We start from the raw sequence: 12,338 nt of genomic DNA, 5'->3' as shown, positions 1-12,338 counted from the left end.
CAGATAAAATGAATGAACCTACCGAAATTCAGGGGCATCTACAGTGACAAAAGGGTGCAAACCTTTCACCACAAATCTAGTGACCGCTCTGTGACATTCCTTTCTCCTCATCTCGGTCATTTTACTCTGCCCTGCCTCAGTGAAAGGAGTGGATAGAGGTGCGCGAGACCTGCCGGTGCCCGCTGCAGCCTCTGAGCCAGCCTGACTCTGGCAGTCAAATTTGATGGAGGGACATGGAGATGATTCATAGGGCGAAAGCAGCTTACACAGTGAGATGGCGCGAACCTTAACACAACAGACACGGCTTGTGAGAGTTCAACATTTCCTTCGGCACTAATAACAGATGACGCCCTGGTGTTTGCTCTGCCGCTAGATTCACAAGCGTCGCTAAGTAGCGTATCAAACACGTGACATTCCTGCAAATGAATTGAATGCTGTGTGGACAAATGTCTTTGCATGTTGGAGGTATTTCCCCCCTTTGAAGAAATGGAAACTTTTTGTGTGAAATATAGCCGTACTTTGGAGCATTTCTGCCTTGACGCCGCATCGGCTACATTCTAAACCAAAACAATGCAGCATGCGTGACGTTATCGCACATGTGCAAGACAGGCGGAATTGATAAGCAGAATCTTTAACCAGGCAGGCAAACGATTCCAAGGAATTGAGCTACTGGGAGCCGATTCTCAAAAAGAACCGGTTCTCGATTCCCATCCCTAGGGTACGTCCCCTGTCAACCATGGCTTCCGGTTAGCCTGAGTGATGATGCTTTTTGTGGGGGTCACATCATTGACGCACTTGCTGACTCCACACAGAAAGGCCCCTTTCCTCGAGCAGCAGGCACCGAAGGCATGGTGGAGGACATGCCACCAGTGCCCACAGCGGGATTCAAACTGGGACCTTCTAGCTGTGAGGCGACAGTGTTACCACTTGTTCCACTGTGCCACCATAGCAGTGATGTGGTCAGAGAGTTGCTTAAATTTTACGCTCAGTATACTTTGTCTGTTGTTGGTGCTGATTGTGCCTGCTGTTGTGATTGCATCGTGAAATGGTTTAGCTTTCCAACAATGTATGACATGAGTATTAACTGAAATGTAGCATTTGTGTGAATAGACGGCCCGTCAATGGGCCATAGAAAGTAAGCATTGGACTCAGACAGTACTTAATTATTGTTTGAGCTTTTTAAATCCTTTATAGATAGTGATAGGTCTATGGGTGAATTCCAACCAGGGATGTTGCAGTTCATGGTCAGAATCTCCTGGAAAGGCCACTACCTATCATCAAGAACTGCACAACATAGCCAATTTTTTCAGTTGAATTATTTACCATACTCATCTGTGCGTACCTGTTTGGTAGCTTTAGTTGTTTATTTATTTGTTATTTAGTTGCTTCCTTTAGATTTAACTCATGGGCATTATAGAGAACCAATAGCAAACATGGGAGTTAAGTTTGAGTGTGCATGCTCTGCTACGATACGGTGAAGGGAGAGTTAATATTTGCTTAATTGCTATACCACTGCCGGGCAGTTTTCTTCAGCAGCCCCAGGGATTTCTATGGCAATACTTTTCGTTTCTGTAAAGAGAAGCATGAATGACTACAACATGGGCTTTATTTTTGTTCACTTGCTGTAGAACACTGTTTGTGTTCCACAGCAAGTACAGTGGGTCAAAGTTAAACCAGGAAGTTTGTTGGTAAATTGTGATGGACAGAATAGTCAGTGATTTAATTTTTCCATCAATTTTCCCCCCGGAAAAAGCAAACTAATCTGGAGGTTTGTTTTCAATCTTCACGACCATCTTATTCCTTGTGTTGCTTGGTTCTACCTGTTTTGTTGTCCCCCTCTGAAATCTCAGCACTTCTTTCTGCAATATCACCATAATTAAAGCTAAAATGATAATTAACGTTTGCTGTAAGACATTTTCTGTTTATGTCTGATTATTATTTCTGAAACACTCTTAACATTAACATCCTTCTTGCCGGAGTCTTATTTACCAAGCCCCCACAATGAATTTGACCATTAAAATGTTGTCTAGACCAACATGAGACTGAAAAACAGGCTGACAAATGTTGCTGTAGTATATTAAGAACAGATTTACAGTAGCTGCAGTTGAACCTTAACTTTGCATCTCATATTCTGATATTATGTAGACAAGGTCTTGGGTATTGCCAAGAGTATGACACAGAATCAATGTCAGAACATATGAGCTTGGTGGTCAACTTTGAAATGTCAGGCATCTTGAATCAGAGAGATTAATTATGACATTTAGATGCACAGAGGCTTCCAGCTACTAAAAAAAACTAAAAACAACCCACAAGAAACTGATGGTCTTGAATGTGAGACCTTACAATAATTTCCAATTTGATTTGTCTCTTTCTTTTACTTGACAGTCGAGGCAATATGCTTTTCTTCAACAGAGAGCAGTTTGTGGCAAAGTGGTTTCTTTAACCACACATGCTTGCTGTACACACACTATCAATGCCTCACAGCTCCTCTGACTCTCCCTCTCACACACCTACACACCACTGCAGTCCTATATCTCTATCTAGCATTACCTAAAGACTTCTAGACACTCCTGGGCAGGCGTCTCCCCCAGAGGCTAGTCGGTGCAGAGGGACGACTTGATGGAGTGGGGCAGGACGGTGGTGAGACAGACCGCACGGCCGGGGGGACTTGGACTGTGACATATTACCTTTAGAGAGCAGCAGCAGGGCCACTCACATGAAACCTATTAGCAGCCAAACCGCACACAGCTCAGCTGTATATGAAAGCTACCACCGTGGCATTGCTGGCAGCGTGCACTTAAACTTAACTGTACATGCATATGCACACACACATTAACCACTGTGCTCACACATGGCCATATGCAAACATACACAATCAGATTCAGCCATTCAACCCTGAGAGGGATGGTTCGGCGTTTTGGGAAATATGAGAGTTAGATGATAAGGTTGATACCAATCTCAAGTACACTAAATATGTAGCTGGCAGCAGCAGCAATTTAGCTTAGCTTAGCACAAGAACTCTGTTGAAAGGTAGAAAATGCTGGAAAACTCTCTAACGAATGCAGTATATCTAATTTGTAAATGACAATTCACCATTTTCAAGGCAGTTATGTTGCTGCCATTGTCATTGACACACACACGCACGCACACACGCACGCGCGCACGCACACACACACACACACACACACACACACACACACACACACACACACACACACACACACACACACACACACACACACACACAGTGTACAAGAATTTGGCTGCCAGCTGTTAGCTGAGAGGAACACATTGAGCTTGTAATCATCAATCTGCCAAGCCGACAACAGTGTCACTCCATTAATAACATACACATTCTCACATATGTTGATTTGGCCAGTCTGCTAACTTCTGACTGTGAAGCAGACCATAGCCCATTGTGCGTGCTATACATATGTACATACATCCCTAGAACATCAAAGCAGATTAGCATGTGTTCATCTTGTGCTGTACGTAATTTAAGCACTGGATCCAGGGAGTGTTGAATTATGTGAACTTCAAAATCACTGCAGTGATATGGTAATCCGAAATCTACATTAAATAGGGCTGTGAAGTAAGTGAATGAAAGTGTGCCTGAAGTAATTATTGCAGAGTACAATGCTGCTGTGCTTCCGTACTTACGAATACAGAACGGAAAGAAAAAGCATGTTTGGCTGCTCTCATGTGGATTTGACAACAGCAATGGATACGCAATGGGGGGATTACCATAAATTTGTTTTTGTTGGAACATATTAGGAATCAAAGAATGTAAAGAAGAGAAGAGATTATTACAATCTCTGGGTGTCAGGGGATTTCTTGTGTCACTGTGTGTTTCTATTTTTCTTCTCCTGGAGAGATATGAGGAAGGAATGGAAGTGTCAGGGAGGGCAGAGGAGGGATTCTCTGTTGAAGAAGGCACTCTCTCGTCTCAGCTGTGGATAATATAAGATTGGCCAACGATGTGCCAAATGGAGGCAAGGCTGATGTCATGATCAGGTGTTGGCTGATACAGTCAATGTCATCTTCATGCCATTTCAGATCAGGTTCAGTAAACATTATTCTATTCTTAAACCCCTCCTCTTTTTCCAGCATTTTTGAATCTTTTTATGTTTGCTGTTAATATTTCCACAAATCTAGTATTTTGGTTAAATTGTTGTTTTCTGTACAGCCATGCTAGCGGACTGTAATGCGTATTGTATAGGAAACCAAACCAATGGATAACCAAAATGTTAGACAAATTAAAATGGTCAACTGATGATGGGGCCGGAGGAGAAGTAAGGAGATCACTAAAGTTCCACAGTTCATGAATATGTGCAGGGTAAAGCTTCCAGCATGTCAGTGTCAGCTGCTGCTGACTGGGGATCACCAGGGTTCATCCTCTGTGGAGCATAAATGTACCTAGAACATTTCCTGGCAAAACATTGAATATGTGTTTCAGTCTGGACCCAAATGGTGGACTGAATGATCAACACTGCCATAGCTAGAGACAGAAGGCCGTCTCTTCAATAGAGCTGAACACATCGCTGCTTTTCATGATCTGAGGCATTTGTCTTAATCATGTACACTGCAACATTGGCAAACCACTTGAGCTTCATTTTGCTGCTTTTTACACCTGCATGGAAGAGAGCAAATTGCTCACCAAAAAAAATGGAAAATCAGAAAGCTTCAAGGAGGCCAATTTAGAAAAAAATCAAAACTTTTCATCATAAACTGCTGTAACACTGTCTGCTGATTAGTACATGCTGTTCATATGTAATGGAGTTTGGAGGATCTGTGAGAGTTTTTCTTTAGATATTGAAAGGAACATGAAATGGAACCATTACTGCTCAAATTCCACACCGCTGCATGTGTATTTTAATCTAGTCTTAATTTACTAATTTTTCTTAATTAGGTAGGCACGCGCAGGTAGTGCGCGTGCCTCACAGCAAGAAGGTTGCCGGTTCGATCCCCGGGTCAGACGGGGCCTTTCTGTGGGAAGTTTGCATGTTCTTCCCGTGCATGCGTGGGTTCTCTCCGGGTACTCCGGCTTCCTCCCACAGACCAAAAACATGCTCATAATTGATGACTCTAAATTGTCCGTAGGTGTGAGTGTGAGTGTGAATGGTTGTTTGTCCTTGCATGTGGCCCTGCAATCGGCTGGCGACCAGTTCAGGGTGTACCCCGCCTCTCGCCCATTGTAGCTGGGATAGGCTCCAGCCCCCCGCAACCCCGAAAGGGATAGGCGGTATAGATAATGGATGGATGGATAGTCTAGTCTTATACTGTTATACTGGTCTGGCTCTACCCAGGCTCAGGCATTGAGATGTAGAAAAATAAATAGGACTGTACAGAAGAATACTGTTGAGCTATTATCAGATAGCACAAGGGACTGAGCAGGGCATTGGGGCCATGATACTTTGTTCACTCTAATGATCAGAGGAATAATAAATGTTTTTTGTATTTTCAAGCTGCTTGCCCAGTCTGCCTAGACCTCTATTACATTGCAGGTAGCTTACTTTAGTTGACTATATTTATCAATAATGAATGCAATATGTTGGGCATTTAGTGTGCTGGAATTAATTCACAGGATTCCCAAGAGTGATTGATGTAATGTATTCCACTCTGATCAGCACAGCCCTTGCGGCAGGTAAGGTGAATAAAAATGTTTTCACACTCTCAAAGAGATGAAATGTTATTGTATCAATGAGAATTATGTCTAGTGTGCCTTCATTCTGGTTTTAGAGAGTGAGTCTCATCCAGTCATTCTATTCATTCCACAACCTGCGCAGTGGTATTTAAAGCAGCTACAATCAATGTTTTTATACTAACGATGGATCAAATGACTATGTGTGATGTGAAAGGCATTGCTTGTTGTGACACATCCACAGAGAACTATTAGGTTTCTCGCTTTGCTGTTTTGGTTCACTCATACTGCTCTAATAGTGTCACATTTTGGTACAGCAGGAAGCTAAAAGCTCACTGAATTCTGTATACCCAACACCAAACAGCAGATAGAAAAGCTAGTTAGTGGAATAGTAGCAGCTAAAGAGAGCTATGAGATGAGTAAATATTGGAATTAAATTGCAAATTTTCATCTTTTAAATGTTGTAAAATCAGATTGCACTTTTTCAGTTAGATAGCGGGCAGGACATCGTGTCAGATAGACATTATTCATTTCAAATCATAATAATGATCACACATTGATCACATTTTGGTCACCTCTTGACTTGAACTGTCAGCTCTCTTCTGTGCTCTCATGCTGCTGCAGTGTGGCAGTTAGACACCGTATCTTGGCACAGCACAGCAGAAAACCAATACTATGCAGGGCTTTGTTTACATTGGACTTCTAATGCATAACAAAACTTTATTATAACTATTACAATGGGTATTAACAAAGCCTTACAAACTAATCCAGGAAATACCCTTGAATAACACAAAATGAACATTGTGCTTTGGTTCTCTCTGTTTATTAGAACGGTGTGTAATGCGGCATCAGTCGACGTCTGTGCACAAACGATATGTCATTTTCGTCTCCTTCCAAATGCATTCATTGCTGAGCTCTGCAACGTTTTTTCGTTCCCTTTTTTTCCTGGGAGAAGCGGCTTGAAGCTGTCAGGGCCTGCATGGTGATAACAACCTGGGGTGGAGAATGACACCTTGAGAGTGACAGATGAAAAGGAATCAAATTCTCCCTGGAGCCAACTGTATGGAACTGATACAGGCTTCCCCCATTTCTCTCCCCACAAACAGGCCACTGCATTAACTTATTCAAATAGGAGGTCAAGCCTTAGTTTAGACACCAGACCTGTCCCAAAGAGCAGAGCAGGAAGAGGGGATGGAGTGAAAAAGAGTTGGGGAAAGAAAATTGAGTAATTGTACTTTTGAATTAATGCCTTTTAATCTCTCCCTCAGCCATTGAGTGATAATGAATAAGTAAGAAAAGGGCAGACAGTGTTGAGAGTTTGCAACATGGTGAATGTGCCTTTGCAAAAATGACTGACTTATTGACCTAATATGAGGGCAACCAAACCAAGGCGTCTTCTGAAGAGACCCCTTAAGAAACTCTTTTCAAGAGTCCCTTCCCACTTTAACAGTGCAGTCAGAAATCAGACTCTTAATCACAGAGTCCATGCTGCATATGCCCAGCATCATATTTACTCCAGGCTGTGAAGGACACTCAGAATGAACTCTTAGCTCATCACTGATCCTTCAATTAAGTGCGGGCAGGACATCGTGTCAGGGTAGAACTGGTCTGGCTTTTATGAAGGTAGCTGACATTATAAGCAATGCGTGTTTTACTCCTTAAGGTTGAACCCAAGGAAAAGGTAAAGGTTGGGTAACTCATCCACTGCTGCAGAGCTCAAAGATAGTTCCCCCGGCCTGAGTGCTTTCCCGTGTACTCCAAGCTTCGTCCTCCGTCTCTCACTCTCCTTATTTCTTCTCCGAGTGAGGTCCCATGCTGTGCTGCAGATTGAAGACACTGCGTTTGGAAATCAACTGCTTGGCTAGGTAATTTGGCTAATGGACTAATCTCAGCTAAACTTTTGTAAATGAGGGTTTTATGAGGTGACTCTGAGAAAGAAACATTTCGCCAATGTCATGGATGATAAACATGCAATTGAGCAATCACATCGAGATGAAAGCTGTACTGCAGCTGTAGGGGAATGGAACTCTGCGTCCTTATATCTCCCCATGGTAATAATGACTAGATCTATTATATGGATTTGCAATCTCAATTTGATTTTTAGACCCAGTAAATCACTGAAATGACTGCATATTGTTTTAGTTCTGGCGAAGAAGGGCACTCAAAACTTCAAAACTTTGTTGCAATATCCTCATTGTGAAGAACATTTTATTTCTGGTTATAATAAATTCCATTACAATTTTCCAACTAATCCCCCCAACGGAAATTGCCAACGAATATGTCTACATTTTAATGAACTTGTTTAAAAATTTCCTTTGGGTAGCTGGCAGGAAAGGCATTTGTCATGTCTCTGTGGACGTCTGTGTGGGTGTCCTTTTGTGTGTGTATGTTTACAACAGCCACTCCTGTGCCTTGCTCACCGGCACTGACCACTGGTGAAAACATTTTACACATTTTGCCACTCTCTGCACTGCACAGCAACAACAGCAAAAAGAAAAAAAAAGTAAGCACAAAACACCATGCAGAGTATCTTGATTTATTAGTCTGCCATTCTTTACCTTTTGGAGACTGGGAGGCTTCAACATGTAGGAGTCTTACAAATGGCTCACATTTGTAGAAATGAAATGAATAGGTTTGTGAGAATTTAAATCAAAAATAAAAATGCAAAAATCATAAAGCACGGTGCCCAGTGCTCACCTAATAATTTAAAAGCCTCTTCTTAGCTCAAGGCTTATTGCATGTACATCTAGGTCGCTTTTCTAGTTACTGTACTTTCAGTCATTCTCACTTGTCTTTCTTCAAAGTAATGCAAGACAAATCTCATTTGGACATTTTAATGTATCCCATTTACCAATCAGGACTGCACAAGAGAGATGGGTAGGGAAGTTAGGGAGAGAAAAAGTGTTCCATTTGATTTTAATTTAACATGGCTGAATGTAATGGTACTACCTTTGTGGAAGCTGTATTCTTTGCATCTGTATTTATGACTATTATGACTCTACACAAAGCCTTAACAGACAGAGAGCCAATTTATAGCTGCACTTTCACATTCTGTAACTTTTATTTTGTCCTTCATCCCATAGCTCAGAAAGCAATTTCTGGCAATAGCGCATACTTTGAAGCCAACATGGTCCAGCTGAATGAACTGACAGACAGACAATATGTCGGTTCTGATTAGGACTAACCGGTGGTGTGATAGAGGAGGACGGTTCAGCGAGGTCTGCCACGCCGTCTCCACTCATACTGCTTGAAGGAACTCCAAATTGTCTCACCCTGGAGGTCAAAAGCACTCTGGATGCAAAGCTCTCTCTGTACACACACACACACACACACACACACACACACACACACACACACACACACACACACACACACACACTTACACATCTTGTTTGCCTGCTGACTGTGGATATTGCAGATCCGTGTCCGGTCCTCCAGCGATGGGCCGGTGATTGGCAGGTAAGTGGCTGCTCTGTTTACAACATGGCCGTCAGATCCAAGCCCACACTGTCCTTGACCTGAAGCTCTACCTGAGCTGCATAAATTTGGATTAAATGCCCTCCCCATCAAAGGTACCCAGAGGACTTGACTCTTTTGTTTTCCATCGCAACAATAACCCTGCACATGCACAGTGACACATACAGCTGAGTGGTAATGGAGACTATAAGGTGATGTATGTCATGGTTTTTGAGAAAATCTGAAATCTTATGTTTCCGTTCATACACACTTGTGAATTTCCTGGCCTGCGGCATAAGCAGTATGTGATGGAGTTATAGCTACAAAAATCTTAGTGACACAAAATGCAAAATTTAATAATCACAGAGTGGTACCTAACAGATTATTCATTTGACAGCATGGCACAACAGGCTTGTGTTTGAATTGAATACTCAGGTGTCTTCAAAGATTAGCCACAGGCTGTTGATGATAGGAAATTTGTTTTCTTCATACTTAGTGCTGTGTATGTCCTCTCTAGGTGCCTCTTGCAAGATAAAATTCTTGGACAGGCCAACGTGCCAAAGAAGGCAAAAAAAGGGGGGGGCTACAGATTGACAGTCTGTGGAAAGGCACCCGCAGGAGGCCCCCAGCATGTAGCTTTAGCAGAGTGTGTGTGTGCCCATGGACACTTTGTGTATGTGTGTGGTGTGAAAGTTTTTCTCCTGCAGGTGGTGCTCTGATGGAAGTGGATGGAACTGGAAGGCAGTTTACTGCCACTCAACCCCCTACTATCTGGTTGCCTTCTGGGAGGTACTATATTCTGGTTCCCATTCTTTCCTTTGTGAACACACACTCACACAAACACACACAGTATGCACATGGCATATGCATGCCTCCGACCTGGCTCAGCCCCAGCATTACCCCTGCTCCATGCCCTGCCCTCCCCTGAGCAGGAGAACACCTGCAGTTAAGGTCATGGCCCTGCCTGCCGGCCCCCTCCTCTGCTTTAAGGCTTCACTCTGTTCTTTGGATAGCTACACCCTGCACTGCGTTTTGATCATTTGTTTGCATCACAGAATGCATTTTTTCAGCACATAGAGATTCTCTGCCTGTGAATCTATCACCAGTCCTGCCCCCAGGGAACTTCACAGTGCTCTGATCCACCAACTCTGGAACTGTCTGCAAAAAAAGTACATATGTTCTTCACCTTTGAAATTGCAGGCTGAAGTCACGGTCATGTTACTATTGGTGCAACCACAATCAATGTTTTCCCTGCTGAGGGTATGGGTGTTGCAGGCTATGATGACAGTACAGTACGGACGACACCACTATATACACTTTATTTACTGTCATTCATTATCATTAGTGAAATTAGACATATAATTTGTCATTTTCCTGTATTTTTTGCAGTCTTTTTTTTTTCCCCCTGAATACACTTGTATGTCACAGTACACAGGTGTAAATAATGAGTTGAATGATGGCTGAATGCCACTGAACCTCTTCAGTTGCAGGGCACTGATATTGTGCATGCTGGCTCACTGTCACACAGTTGTGACTAGCTGGTACACTTAAATGGAGTCATCATTAATGTTATTAGAAACACATGTAATTATGCTGTTGTGTGTTGTCCACTACAGTGGCATTTGGTTTGGCCCTCATCATCTGAAATTTTGGAGCCAGACATATTGAACAGAGCTGGTGAATGTTTTTTGCAACAGGCTCAAACATTCACTAACAAACCCTCCCTGAAAATAATCAATTCCTAGCTGAACATTTCCTTATAAAAACAACTCTTAAAAAAACTAACATAGTCAAACCAGTGTGGTCCTAATATTGTTCTAACAGGCTCACACAGCCAGTATGATCCAGCAGAAGCAACACTGCAAGCAGATTAGCTCGCTAGCAATGGTGCTGGGATTACTAGCCATCAGTCACATGACCCTCACCTTGCAGGTCAAAGTCTCAGAGTCTCAGCTAGCCAGCAGCTAAATAACTGCGCTAGTTGGTTACAGTTACAGCCAACTATTTTCAGAGATTTCAAACATGATGCTACCTGCTCATTTGCATATCAGTAATGTCATTACGTAACTATTTGCATATGCAAGATTTAAAAAATCAGTTCAGTGAAGTCAGGCTAAAGTTCACTTATTCTAAAGAGCTTTATCATTAGCTGTTATTGTTTTTCAAGTTGTCATCTCATCAATATGTATCTAAATCTACCTCTAATTTCAGACTGGTGTATCGACTGTGGAGCTGAAGCATCATGACTGGAGAGGATCCAGACCATACATCTAAAATAAAACCCCTCCTGTAAATGCTATATATTGAGAAAATAAAAAGAAAAAAAATCTTAATAGCCAAGTTGAAACATTTAGAACCATCTCTCTGTTTGACTGATGTTGCTGCTGATCTCCTCCTTTCATTGAACACATCAGTTCATTTTCATTGGATATGCTGCACTGGTGGTGAGGTCCTCTGTTCATATTCATCCAAGGTAAATCAAAGTTCAGCAGCATTGGACTGTGGTATGTAACAAAAAGATAAAAACAGCACACTTATGCCTCACCTGCTGGCTGCCGTCTCTTGTGGACTTTGAATATTCTTCCCATGTCTTTCTTCCAGGTTCTTTGGTTTGCTCTCACAGACCAAGAACAGACGAGGAAAGTCCAAACTACCCTGTATTTATGAGTGTGAATATGTTTTTCTGTCTGTATTTGTTAACCCTGTGATAGAATGATCTGTCAAGGGTTTCTTTTTCAAAACCCTGACCCTGAAATAAAAAGGTCTAGAAACTGGATTTGCAAACAGTAAATAGCATCTCTGCTATGCAATCAAACAATATTGAAGGCAAATTGCAGACAGCATAAGTGCATAAATACAGTAAAGCGCTCATCACTGAGGTGTCATTAGGGAGCAATGGGCATAATTTGTACAATCATCACATTGAATCCATAAAAGGGTTTTCTGTTCACAAGGCTGTCTTGTGCCTCAATGAGCGCAGTAAAGAAAGGATCCCTTCCCATAATTTAAACTGCATTTCAGTGCTGCGATCCCCCGGCTCCACTTTCTTGATAACCTCACTTCTTTACTGCCAGCCCTGCGCAAGAAAAGAATGTTCATGCATTGCATTATTTATTTATTTAGTTGCAATGGAGATTGAAATACAATAAATGACACATTTTGAATGTTAACCACAATAGTTCCAGAGTTCACTAACAGCAGCTTAGAGCTAAAAAACAATGTCAGAAAATAAATTTATAGA

Source organism: Chaetodon trifascialis, chromosome 1 (assembly GCF_039877785.1).
Source record: "Chaetodon trifascialis isolate fChaTrf1 chromosome 1, fChaTrf1.hap1, whole genome shotgun sequence".
Taxonomy (NCBI): domain Eukaryota; kingdom Metazoa; phylum Chordata; class Actinopteri; order Chaetodontiformes; family Chaetodontidae; genus Chaetodon; species Chaetodon trifascialis.
This window is presented reverse-complemented; position numbering follows the sequence as displayed.